Source organism: Pelodiscus sinensis, chromosome 1, assembly GCF_052426305.1.
Source record: "Pelodiscus sinensis isolate ZL-2025 chromosome 1, ASM5242630v1, whole genome shotgun sequence".
Classification (NCBI taxonomy): domain Eukaryota; kingdom Metazoa; phylum Chordata; order Testudines; family Trionychidae; genus Pelodiscus; species Pelodiscus sinensis.
In genome coordinates, this window is record NC_143052.1 from 46,636,205 (window position 1) to 46,649,334 (window position 13,130).

General features: G+C 37.3%; 1 long non-coding RNA gene across 2 annotated transcripts in view; it reads left to right on the forward strand.

Annotated features, from left to right (window-relative positions):
- Nucleotides 1-6,015: 6,015 nt before the first annotated feature.
- Nucleotides 6,016-13,130, forward strand: part of LOC112545693 (uncharacterized) — a 51,143-nt gene continuing 44,028 nt past the window's right edge. For both annotated transcript variants that reach the window (XR_003089232.3, XR_016348667.1), the window contains exon 1: nt 6,016-6,170. This is a non-coding gene — a long non-coding RNA (uncharacterized LOC112545693). The remainder of the gene's footprint in view (nt 6,171-13,130) is intronic.

Sequence of the window (13,130 nt, forward strand, 5' to 3'; positions counted from 1 at the left end):
TTTTCAACACATTTTTGAATGATAGTGTTCCCAAAAAAGTTTTTGAATTTTTTTTTAATTCTCAACATTTTCCATTCAACTTGGTGAGAAAAAAGTTGGAGAGTGTTAAAAAAGTGACAGATGAAGGAAACCCTTCTTTGCCACCATAATTTTACAACATTTTTTTAAAACAAAATATTTCTTTTCACTTTCAAAAACTTAGTGTGGAATTTTCATATAAAAAGAAATTTCAAATGAAATAAAAGTATGTTTCTTTTTCATTAAAAAAGAAATAAACCCTTGCATCTTAACAGCACTATTTGCCCCGCTACTTAATCACACAAGATTTAAGATTGAAAATGTGTTTCAGTGGAGCTGAGATTATAATTATGGAACATTACATAACTTTTGTACCTTAAACAACAAACAACAAACAACAAACAACAACAAAAGTTTGTGTGTTTGGAAAAGAAGAGAAAAGGTATCTAGCTACTTCTCCACAATACTTTTTCATTCCACTGCTGTACAATACTGTTTTCACTCACACACACCACTCTTCCCCAGCCAGCCTTCAGTGCTATCTGGAGCAATCTGCATGGGGCTTTGTGGCCATTTAAAGGGTCCAGGGCTCCAGCCATGACCACTGCCATAGTAGTAATCCTTAACAGTACTGTCAAAGCTTTAGACGAAAGGTGCCATATAAAGGCAAAGTATTATTTTCATTAACAGTTGTATAAAAGGAATGCTAAAGACTCTGGGCCAAAATCTGCCTATATTTAGACATGTAGAACCCCCACTGAAATTAATCAGGTTCCGCTGATGTAATCAAGATCAAACTTTGCCCTACTACTGTATCTTTATACTGTGTGAAAGCCTGATGCTAAATAGATGAAGATCTCAATAATGATAAGTATTCCAGTGAGGCAGTAGATACTGTACTCCATCTGCATAAGATTTTTTCAAGAATAAGAATAAACTGTTTGCAATTATTTTTCTACTGGCCGGTTAATTAAAACAACCTACATTTAAAAACTCAACCCAAACATTCCATTGTTATTGTTGTGGGAGGCAATACCCCTTTCTGTTTTCATTTAGAACTAGTGTTCACTTTTGGTAAGATACACAGTAGTCAGAACAAAGTTATAAGATGTTCAGAACCATTTAATAATTTATTATGGAAAAAAGTTATTGGCATGCAGAGCTAATTGAATAGTCTGGTTGGCTGAACATTGGCTGATGTGTTACAATGCATTATTGACTTTTCCAAACTCATCACCCAATTAAACTTCCTGGATGTTAAAGAGCACACAAATAACAAGGACAACTCTTATTTTTCTATTTGCATTGAATGTGAATGTTTCTAAAGGCTAAAATGTACTGGTATAGGACCTTACATAGCCCAAAGTCAATATGAACTTTTTGTGGCTGCCAGACTATTACTTCATTAAAGACTCTCTGGAAAGTCACTTGACTTTTATATTTCCATTAAAAATAAAATCGATTTCACTAATGCAAATCTTCATGCCTCTGTGTCACTGGTGTAGTTCCAAAAGGAAAGAGAAGATATCAGTGATTTTTACTGTAGTATTTGTTCATCCTCTCAGTAATTTTCAATCAAGAGAATTTCTGGGGAAGCTTTCAATCTCCACATGTGTCTTGCATCCCTTTTGCATCCTAAGTGAAGTACCTCCAATGCTACCTACCCCTAAGAGCTCAGAATCTTCTGTCCATACTGCTAAAAGGTAGCTATAGCTCCATCACTGTCCTTTTACTGCTGATACTGGTAGAGATCAGTTCTATTTTTGCCTAGGCTTTTTATTTCTAGTGAAAAACATCAAGGCAAGTGCTATACTGGCCCTTTAAGGCCAAAGCAGAGAATCTGAGAGGCCAGGATACACCTTTCCAGGTTTTCTGGAGCAGATTAGAGTATAGGGAATGGCAGAAGGGAAAGGAAGTGGTCCCATGGTTTCAGTATCTGGGGAAAAATCTAGGCTAATGTTTAGGTGTCAAGGACAAGGAGGCTAGTGTAGGGTGGGGCAAAGCTCCTTTCTCTCAGTCAAGCAATATAGGTTCCGGGGAAATGGTCAGCATATAAATTACCTCTTCCTTTATTATAATCCAGGAGATCTTGTCTCCAAGAATGTCCCTGGAGAGATGCATGGAGGGAAGGATTATATAATGAGGGTCATGTTTTGAGGCCTTTGTGTTTGGAAGGCTTTTTTGTCAGTTTGGATTCAGCTGGGTGAGGGTTGGAAAGGGCTACAAGATAGTTGAAATTGATAATTACAGGTAGCAATTCAACAGAAAGAAAGAGATTAGACTCAAATTCAGTAACAACCCTTATGTTTGCAGATGGAAACCAGATACAATCCTTTTTCATTCAAGACTTGCATGCATTCCTATGGGTGTTCACCATGTTAGGAGGTATGTAGACCTTTTGGGTCAAATTCTGCTCACAGTGGTGTAAATCTAGAATAATTTCATTGGCATTAATAGACAACTGTGGATTTAGACTACTGAAAGAAGAGCAGGATTTGACACTTTGTTTCCACTCTGCTGTCCAAGAAAAATGCTGCACTGCATAATTGTAATCTGTTGGGAAAGTCACTGCTCTTCTTTTACAAGTGGACTGGAATTTCGCTATTTTTTTAGAGTATCCTTTGAAGCTCCTGCAGGGGCTATTTAAAATAAACAGAGATTCAAATAACCAGCTCCCCCTCTTCATCAGCAGGAGAATAACATTTTGCAGACTTTAAAACTTGGCTTCAATCAGGGAAAAAAGATGGTTGTTTGACAATCTCTCATCTCATAGAGCTCTGTTCTGGGCAGTTTTAAAAGGACAGTTCTGAGTGGTAAATGTACCGACTTAGTACAGAATGTATAGGACATGTTTATACTTTAAATAGTTAAGGCCAGATCCTCAGCTTGTGTAAGCTGTGACAGTGCCATTGATTTCAGCTGAACTGCAGCATTCATATCAGCAGAGAAGCAAGCCCACAGTGTGCTACTTTTATTTGAAATTAAAGGGAAAAATACTATAAATGAAAGGTCATTCTTCCCTTCTTTTTGTTATCATATTGGATGTGAAATGGCTTTCACAGGCCAGGAAATGAATACTTTATGCAGATGAACTACAGATCCTATGGGCTATCAAACAAAAGCCATTATTCATTAAACCTGCAGATAATTCTGAAACTGAATTTGCTATCTCTCTTCACAATATGGCAAGAATGCTTTAATTTACATTTTAGAATCAAAATCCTTCTGCAATATTTTCTTCTGTTCTGTTACAACAGTTTGGTGTATGGTGAGGAAAATCAGACCTGAACACTTTCTGCATTTTCTTAAACATTTCTGTATTGTCATTCCAAAGCGAAGCTGACCTATGGACTTGTGCCTAACTGCAGTAGATGTGCATCATTAGAACCTAGTTCAGACCTAGTCAATTATTTCTCTGTATCACTTTTGATCATCCTTTTTACAGCTTTTTTACAGATTCTTAATAACCATTGTGAGACCATAAAATAGGGCTTGCAGCATCCTAGAATATTATGAATATTAGCAAATGACCTTTGTGTACCCACAGCATTCATTTGAAAAGAGTTATGGAATAGCAGGGAGATAGGCAAAACCAATACTGATTTTTCAAAAAATTGAAAGATGTCTGTTCCTGGCAATCAATAGCCAGAGGCTGAGAGTCTGATTTCTAGGCTAAGCAAAATAATGGAAGAAATATTGAGAAGTACCAGAACTAAGTGAGGAGGGAACAAGTCTAAATGACAAAATTCTCATTTACACAAATCTTTACACTTCTTAAGGTTTTCCACTGTACTACTGATACAAATGTATAATGCTGCACAACTGATACAAAAGAGATGTAAGTTATATATTCTATCACACTAGAGTAAAGGGACCTTATGGTAAATGAGAAGTGGGCCCTATAAGTTGTCTTCTCTTGCAACACACTGGAGTACTTTAGTATGCTGGAGGATGAACTGAAACTCCCTTAGGATCTCAGACATAAAAGAAGCAAACTAAGAGTGATATGCATGGCAGCATATTTAACTTCTAACTTCCTAATGTGAAAATGCAAAGTGTTTCCTTGTTAGGTTGAGTAAGAAACTCATAAAAATGAGACTAAAACCCAGTTGTTTGCTGCAAGATCTACAAGTTGTGACTCACTGATGTATATTAATGTGACTGAAACTCATAATTCTCATACTCTGTAAAAGGCTCCAGAGCCTCTATCCAATGGCCAAGAGTTCTCACGGATATCAGCCACTAAGGACCTGGACAGAGATTGCCTGGCAGGAAGTACACAGTAAGTGCACTAGCTTAGCAGATTTCCTCTGAAAAGTTGTCTCTTTACAAAGTGGTCTTTGCAAAGAGACAGTCTTCAGCTCGGACATACAGAGGAGAAGGCTGCTGATATGTCATTCATGCAGTGTACCTATTGTGCATTTGTTGCAACTCTGACTCTGTGTCTTCAGTGGCTGATGCTTGTGCAGCAACATGTTAACTTAGCTTACATGACACTAGCAAGCATTCACCAACTGAAAGAAATTTCTCTGATTCTAAATAAATGAGCTGATAGAAATTCAGTCATTGATGTTTTCAAATCCTGAAAACAGTTCATGCTTATTTGCCTTCCTCTCTATAGTATAGCCTTATTTCTGCTCTGTTACACTTATTCAACCTGGGCACCATGATAAGCTGATGCAGCTTAACATAGAATTTGCTTCATTATGTCTATCCAACACATTGACTAGGACAGGCAGAGGTTACAGCGAAACAGAATTTCTGTTTGTGATCAAACAGACTCCAGAACCACATCATCCACCAAAACCCAACTGAAAGAGGCATTCCAAATTGTGAGGTCTGATCATCTAGCTCAATGGGTTTAAGAGAGTCCAGCTACCTATTTGAAGGAAGTGAAATAGTGTCTTCAAAACAGCCTGATCACCATTCTAGAACATCCTTCCAATAGAAATCAGGAGCAGTTCAAGCTTTGACATTTTCAGTTCAAGCTGTAAGATTTGCCTCTTTCCAATAGCATTCTTCTGTGAACCAGACCAGAAGAAAATCCATATGCATGTGCCAGCAACACCACCCATGATTAAATAAGTGGAATAGAATAATTGACTGGACTTCTGCAGAGCTGGGGTTTTATAATTCATATACACCACCATAATGCTGTAATGACAGGCAATTGACATGATCTGATAATACTATCCCTAATAGGTACTGCAGAAAGTAATTGATCCATATTTTTTTTGGGGGGGGAGAGCACCTACAGTATTCCAAGCATTTACTTCTGGTGATGAATACACGTTATCTGATCTATTATTTACTTGTTCTTCACCACTGGTATCATGTATTCTCTGATTGTTTAAAATAAAAATGTGAATAAATAGATTAATGAAAAATAGCACTTAGATAAGATCAAGCTAATACCTTCATTTGTACAAGCACATAACCTACTTAGAGTTTATTAAGCAAATATATAGTATTATGTTGTATATACCCGTATGGGCTAGTGACTGTGTTGATACACCACAGAGAAGTTTTATTCCCATAGGAATAAAAATCACAGTGGGAGTTGGGAGGTAATTAATGCAATTCCTCAGGCAGGTAACAAGTCAGGAAAAGCCTCATCCTCTGGACAAAAATCCATAGATTGGCTTTGATCTGTTGTAAGGGCTGACAAACAAAGAATTGAAAACTATAAAGTAACTACCTTAACATAAGGTGAGAGGTCACTCTTTCCTAATCCAAGAACTGACAGGAGGCTCCTCCAGAAAGACAGGCTCTGCAAGAAGACCTGCAGTACTTTGAAACCAGTCAGGGTGCCTGTGTGGAAAGAGGGTGATATCTGGTAAGCTAGAAATTCATATACATTGTTTATTGTTTTAAGATGTGGTTTCCCTAGAGCTTTTGTTATGAAAACATAATATGTTGTTTTATGAAGTCAGACTAGTCACAGCTTAACCCTGTCATTGCCCTTGAGAGAACAGGACTGCAGGTGCTGAACTAAAGTCAGACATGCCAAGGTGATGACAGTGAATTAAAGGTGAAATTGCAACATAAAGCCCTGGTCTAGAGGGAGAGAGGAACAGGACTTCATATCTAGAAATGGCTGAGGCCTGAAATCTAAGTGGGGTACCCTGAAGGATACCTCAAAGGAATTCAAGGTACAGTTTCTTCAGGAACTTTGACATCATCCAAAACATGAGATGTGGTAAAGTCATAACTTTATTGCTACTTTTCTTTAGTACCTACTGATACCTATTTTTGAAGCATCAGATGAGTTCCTAGTGGACAATGTGCATTATCACCAAATCCATCATGGCTATTAACAGTTGAGTCCCATTGGCAGTTTCCAGGACTGTCAATTTGGCATTTTTCATAATTAGGATGTATACAGCAACAAAAATTCTGTGCCTGGCTAGGAAAACAATTGCTATGATTACCAGTGTTTCTCATGCCTTTGATGAGAGTGCTGCTTTCCATAACTGATGATACAACCATGAAATATGAATCTTTTAACTTGCCCAACAAAAGAGGATGCCCAATAAAAATCTACCTTTAAAAAACTAAAAATCTTTCACTCTAACAATAAATTAACATCAAAGACATTTCCAGTCGATTTAATATACACTTAATTGTTATTACTAATCTTTTACAGTACCTAAGTACTAAGACTGCTGAGTAACTTCCCATTAGGATGTAAGTTGTCTAGGTGTAAAAAGGGGAAATATGTTTCCTTCTCCTGAAACACTCCAATATCAGTCAAGCTGAAGAGAAGAAATGTATGGTGAGTGAGGGTATGAAAAAACAAAACAAATGAGATCACAGATAAGCTCCTCTGCCCCACGGTTATCTGTTTCAGCTTGAGCCTTTATTGTTTTATCATTGTAATATCCAGACATTCTAATCAAGATCATCTACTATTAGAGACATATTAGACACCAGACAAACAGATAGGAAGACATGCTCCGTATCTGAATAAGTTTACAAAGATGAAAAAAGCATATGAAGGCAGAAGAGAAGACTGTACAACTGGGTGTACTCTTTCATATAAGTTACATAGGTCATTTGGGGGAGGGATGTGAGAAAATGTATTGCATATCAGTTACACCTGACTACTACAACCTAATTTTAATTAGGACATTTTTCCAGGAAAAAAATCAAATATTACAGATGAAAATGGAAAAATTTAAATTCAGAAATGCTGCTGTGAGTTGTAGTTCTGATGCCTCATTCTCTTCTGTAAACCGAGTTGCCTGGCCAGGCTACATTTCCTATGATGCACTATAGGCAGGGATTCAACCAGCCCTAATAATTTTTGCCCTTGGAATAGTGGAAGTAGATTGTCAACAATATTATACACTCTATTGAATTAGTGATTTCTTGTTTATTGTATATGGTACATACTTCAGCCTGCATGAGATTACCTTGCTATAGTTTATTTAAAGCATTACATATATCAATAATCTAGTATTTTAAATATGTAGCCCAGCAATCCTAATCTAGTGCAAAATACTGGTCAGGTTGGCATGATGAAATACATGTGATCATGAGACACTACTGTGCAGACACAATCCCTTGCAAAATACAGTTTACATATGTACCATCCTTTTGATAATGAGCCTTTTTTGATAATGAGATATCATTATCAAGTAGCCAGATGGCAAAATACAGACTATAATTCACAGAAAGGAATTTGGCACAGATCATCATCTCCAGTCTGACTCCTACACCCCAGGAACAATAAAAATATTAACAGCAAGGAAGTTTGTGGGCAGGAAAATAAAACTCTGTCCTCCCTACTCCCAAAGAGTTGTTCAAACAAGAGGTTTCAATCATTGCAAACTCACTGATATGCAAAATGGCACCTAGCAAAGGCCTCAAGAAAGGCATTGAAACCCAAACCACAGCAGCCCCAGAACAGTGAACAGCCTGAGCACGTACCCTGGCTTAAGACATAATTGATTTCTTTATGAGCTAGTATAAGAGCATAGAATGAGACAATATTAGCACATAGTAAGTTTAGGCACCATTCTGAGAAAACCAGAAGATAAACTTCTACCACAACCAGAGAAAACAAGATCTAAGGAACACTGTCAAGTTCTGTTTTATAAAAGTGTTCAGATACCAAAGTGATGTGCAAAGTATAAGAAATAAAACAGAATTTGCAGAAAATTTACCATTGGTAATTATCAGGAATACGGATGGATAAACCCACTAAAAAGAATCAAACAAAGCAAATAAACTGCCAAAATCCCTGTAACATTTCTGATCAGATAAATTCCCAGTAGCCCTTCTGTTTTTCCCTGTTTATGTCCATCTTTTCAGTTCATTTGCTAATTCAAGATAATTAATTTAGGATTGAATAAGGATCTTAACTAGATCACACACCAAAAAGGCAATTTTCCCTCTCTTGATATTCACGTCTCCACATCAAATGCTGTGAATGAGACACATCCACCCTAACTTGATTAGCTTCATTACCTCCAGTCCCACACTTGACAAGTAACTTCTTTTTGTTGTTCTTATATATACTCCTGTCTGTGTAATTTCCACTCCAACTCATCTGATGAGGTGGATTTTACCCATGTAAGCTTATACCCTAATAAATCTGTATAGGCTATGCTTACTCTACCAGGTTATTTCAAAATAAGTTATTTCAAACTAATAACTCCTGAAATAACTATTTCAAAATAAGCCTATTCTTCTTCACAAGCAGAAGTTATTTCAAAATAACAAGCTCATTATTTTGAAATAACAGGTTTGGTAGTGTGGATGCTTGCCTTGTTATTTTGAAATAAGGGCAGTTATTTCAAAATAACAGGCTGGTTATTTTGAAATCTGTACTCCTGCTTTCCTTGGGATATGTGTATTATTTTGAAATAACTGCCATTATTTCAAAATAACACAATATATATCTACACTACAAACCTTTATTTCGACATAATGTCAAGCAGGAGGACTTCTTACTCCAACTCCTGTAACTCTCATTTCATGAGGAGTAAAGGTGCACCTACACTGCACCATTATTTTGGAATAACTAGCATTATTCTGAAATAACAATGCAAGTGTCTACACAGCAATTCCATTATTTCAAAATAATATCAAAATAATGGGCAGCTTATTCCGACTTCTGAACATCATTCCACAAGGAATAATTCCTTTTCCGAAATAGCTATTTCGGAATAGCTCCAGTGTGGATGCCCCATTGCTGCTGTTCTGAAATAGCTCCTTACCAGGACGATTCTAAGTAATTTCTCCCCGATGCTTCCTGCGTCTCTAAATCGAGATAGCTCATCCACATTAGGGAAGCCTGCCTCGAACTAACTTCGAGGCTTCCCTGTAGTGTGGATGTTCTATTTCGAAATAAGCTATTTTGGAATATATCTTTCAGAATAGCTTATTCCAAAATAAGTGTTTAGTGTAGACATACACCTTCAACTGTCAAGTTCAAGTGTCTTCCTTCAACTTCCTGCTGTGTAGACAACACCAAAAGCTGAGCTAAGCTATTTCAACTTTAGCTTCACAATTGACATAGCTGAAGTTTCATATCTTGATTCGACTTTTGCCCTGTAGTGTAGACGTACCCTTGAGGAATAAGCTTATTTTGAAATAGTTATTTTGGGAGTTATTATTTTGAATTTAGTTATTTCAAAATAATTTCCTAGTGTAGACATGCCCTAATGTGCTACAGCACTCTTCATTGTTCTTGTCCTCCCAAAATACACTTTCATTTGATCACAGAAATCATAGTTGAAAAAGATTTAGGCTGTGTCTACACTGGCATGAATTTCCGGAACTGCTTAAAATGGAATACTATTCCGTTTTCAGCTTTTCCGGAAAAGGAGCGTCTACATTGGCAGGCTGCTTTTCCGGAAAAGACCTTTTTCCAGAAAAGCGTCTGTGGCCAATGTAGATGCGCTTTTCCAGAAAAGAGCCCCGATCGCCATTTTCGCGATCGGGGCTTTCTTCTGGAAAAGACTACTGGGCTGTCTACACTGGCCCTTTTCCGGAACAGTGTTCCGGAATAAGGACTTATGCCTGAGCGGGAGCAGAATAGTTTTTCCGGAATAGTGGCTGATTTTGTACAGTAGAGCATCGTTGCTTTTCTGGAAATTCAAGGGCCAGTGTAGACAGCTCGCAGCTTATTCCGGAAAAGTGGCTGATGTTCCGGAATAAGTGGCCCAGTATAGACACAGCCATTGTGTTATCCTCAGCCAATGCAGGATTGTTTCTAACAAACACTATCTTAATACTTCATCAAATCTTAATGAAAGTGTTTGTTCTTATTTATTTTCACTATTTCCTCTAGACAAGTCCATAGCATGCTATAGTAGATCTAATCTTCCTGATATTCAGCCCAAGCTTTCCCTTCCTTTTATTCCTTTGTTCTCAATTATAATCCATATCCCAAAATAATAATTCCTCTCCTTCCCTTAGGGTTATACCATTCAAAAATGTGTAGATTGGTATTTCCCTCATCCTTTCAAATATTATTTGCCAAACTTTGCACTCATGTGCAAGTTTAGAATTTCAATCTAGCTGGGTGCTTCTAGCTGTATTATTTGCTTGTATGTTTACTTTGGGAATTTTTCAAAATATGAGGGCTTATGGTCTCTAGAGAAGATCAAAGGAAAGTGGTTACTAGAGAGGTTCCTGGAGATGGGGTAATACTGCCTGCAGTAGTAAATTGATAATTGATTGATGACATTAAATTTCCTCAGAGAAGATGAGAGGAATATGGTGAGACTGGGGAAAATCTCTATAGTGGAACCAAGGATCTGGGATCTTGGGCCTATCTACCAATCTTATGAGCATATTAGAATATGTGCATTGTTGTTGATGTTGTTTTTAAAGCTGTAGCAGGCAACCAGTAAGGAGTGGTTCTGAGAAGAAGCTATGCTACAAAGCAAAGAGCAAGAGAGTCTACTGGAATAGTGATAGAAATGTAGCCATGTTAGTCTGGTGTAGCTGAAACAAAAAACAGGACTTGATTCTTTGGCAAAGTGTGCTTACATAATAGAATACAGCAGTAATTCAAGGATACAAAGGAAAACACTTTGCCAAAGAATCAATGCCCACAAAACAGATATTAGACAGGATCACAAAGAAAAAACAGTTTCATGCCGTTGCAACCAGAAAGGACATTGTCTCAATGACTTGATTACCTACATCCTGCTTCAAAGACCTTTTCAGACTACACTTGAAAGAGAATCCTCTGAACTGTCATTCATGCTTAAATTCGACACTTTACGCCTAAGTTTAAACAAAGACATTAATTATCTTACCCATTACAAAGATAGCTTCCCCAATTATCACCTCTAATATCATTAGCTCACAGACATTTACCTTCCCCCCACCCATCCCGCTTCTGTTCTGAAATTTTATTTGTCCTTTTCATATGTGTTCATTTTTTAAAATTGTATCCTTTGGTATATATGGTTGTGACAATTTTCTTCCACTATGTGATCTGAGGAAGTGGGTCTGGCCCACAAAAGCTCATCACCCAATAAACCATCTTGTTAGTCTTTAAAGTGCTACATAGTCCTGTTTATTGGAATAGTGTTAGGGATAATGCTGTTTTGCTTATATTACATTCCTTTTCAATATTAGTAGAAACTAACTCTCTCTCTCTCTCTCTCTCTCTCTCCGAATTTACTATTACCACATGCCACCCCACTTTTGGTACAACTTCCTTTGGTGCCATGGCAGGGAGAGTGGAAGTGTTCTGCCAGCTATTTGGATTTCCAATGGAAATCCAATAGAGATGTAGCCGTGTTAGTCTGGTCTTGATGAAACAAAAGACAGGACTATGCATAGTCCTGTCTTTTGTTTCAATGGAAATCCAGATAGTACAGTGGGGATGATAGATGAAGGGCAGCTGCTCCCTAGAGTTGCCCTAACTTTTACATTAAAAGCCACAGATCCTTACTGTGCAACTCTTCACTTGGACAATTTCCTGGGGCCAACTTGCTACAGAAACATTGCTCTTATCTGTGTATTCAGGGTCTTCTCATTCCCATCATTACTCCCCTTCACATTGCACAGCTGAGAATGTGGCACATTGTCTATGGGGTTGTTCATGTGAGGATAAATGACTGAGTGAGAGAGATCTTGTCTTCCTTTGTATCCTTGAATTACTGCTGTATTCTATTATGTAAGCATGAACATCCAAGCTGGGTATCAACAGAAAAGAATATTGTAAAGGGCCTCCTGCTCCTTCAAGAGCATCTTTTGAGTCTGTATGAGGATATCTGCCCTTTGGAAAAGAGGATTAGAAATAAGAATAAATGTAACTACCATTCTCAGAGTGGTTTCTTTTAAAAATATCATAAAAGTAGATGGATTATGAGTTAAGTCTCAGCCTAGTAAGACGTGCACCAGATGTGAACTCTGAAAGAGGGGATAATATAAAAATCTGACGTGGCATGTTATGTGTGGGTTTTCCTATTACAGAAATGGGCTGCTTTAATTTCAACACATTGGAATCTCTATGTTGCCTTTACCCCGATATCTACATTTTGTAAGTTTCACAATCAAATAATCTAAAGGCAAACACACGTAGCACTATAACTAGATATTTGCCTGGGCTCTCGTAGAAGAGAAGTATGCTATTTTACCTTAAAATATTCTGCTCTCATAAACATGCACACCTCAGAGAAGAATGTGGCAAATACTTTGTAACTTAGCTTTCTCTGTGCGCCAGAATGCAATGTGTAAGACCTTTCCTTTGACTTTGTAAAACTTGCTCATGATTTTGGGACATTGCATGACCTAATTATAATAATGAAATGTCAGCCACTGTGTTTATTAGCTGTTCTCATAAAATATATATGCCCACACATAGTGTGAGTAGGGCATTTAATCATTTTTGTCTTCAAGAATTACTGAACTGCTGATAGCAGATTTATTTAAATTAACCTGGCAATAGAAGATTTAACATCAGGAAGCAATAGGGATGGAAATGTCATTTTCTTAGCTGATAAACAGCAATCTTTCATACACAGAGTCTGCTAGAATGCTAATTGGTAATTTTGCCTTTCAGACTCCTGCTAATATATTGACCTATAAACTGAACAGTTCTAAACAACACCTCCCCTCTTCTTCCTCACTTCCTTCACCTA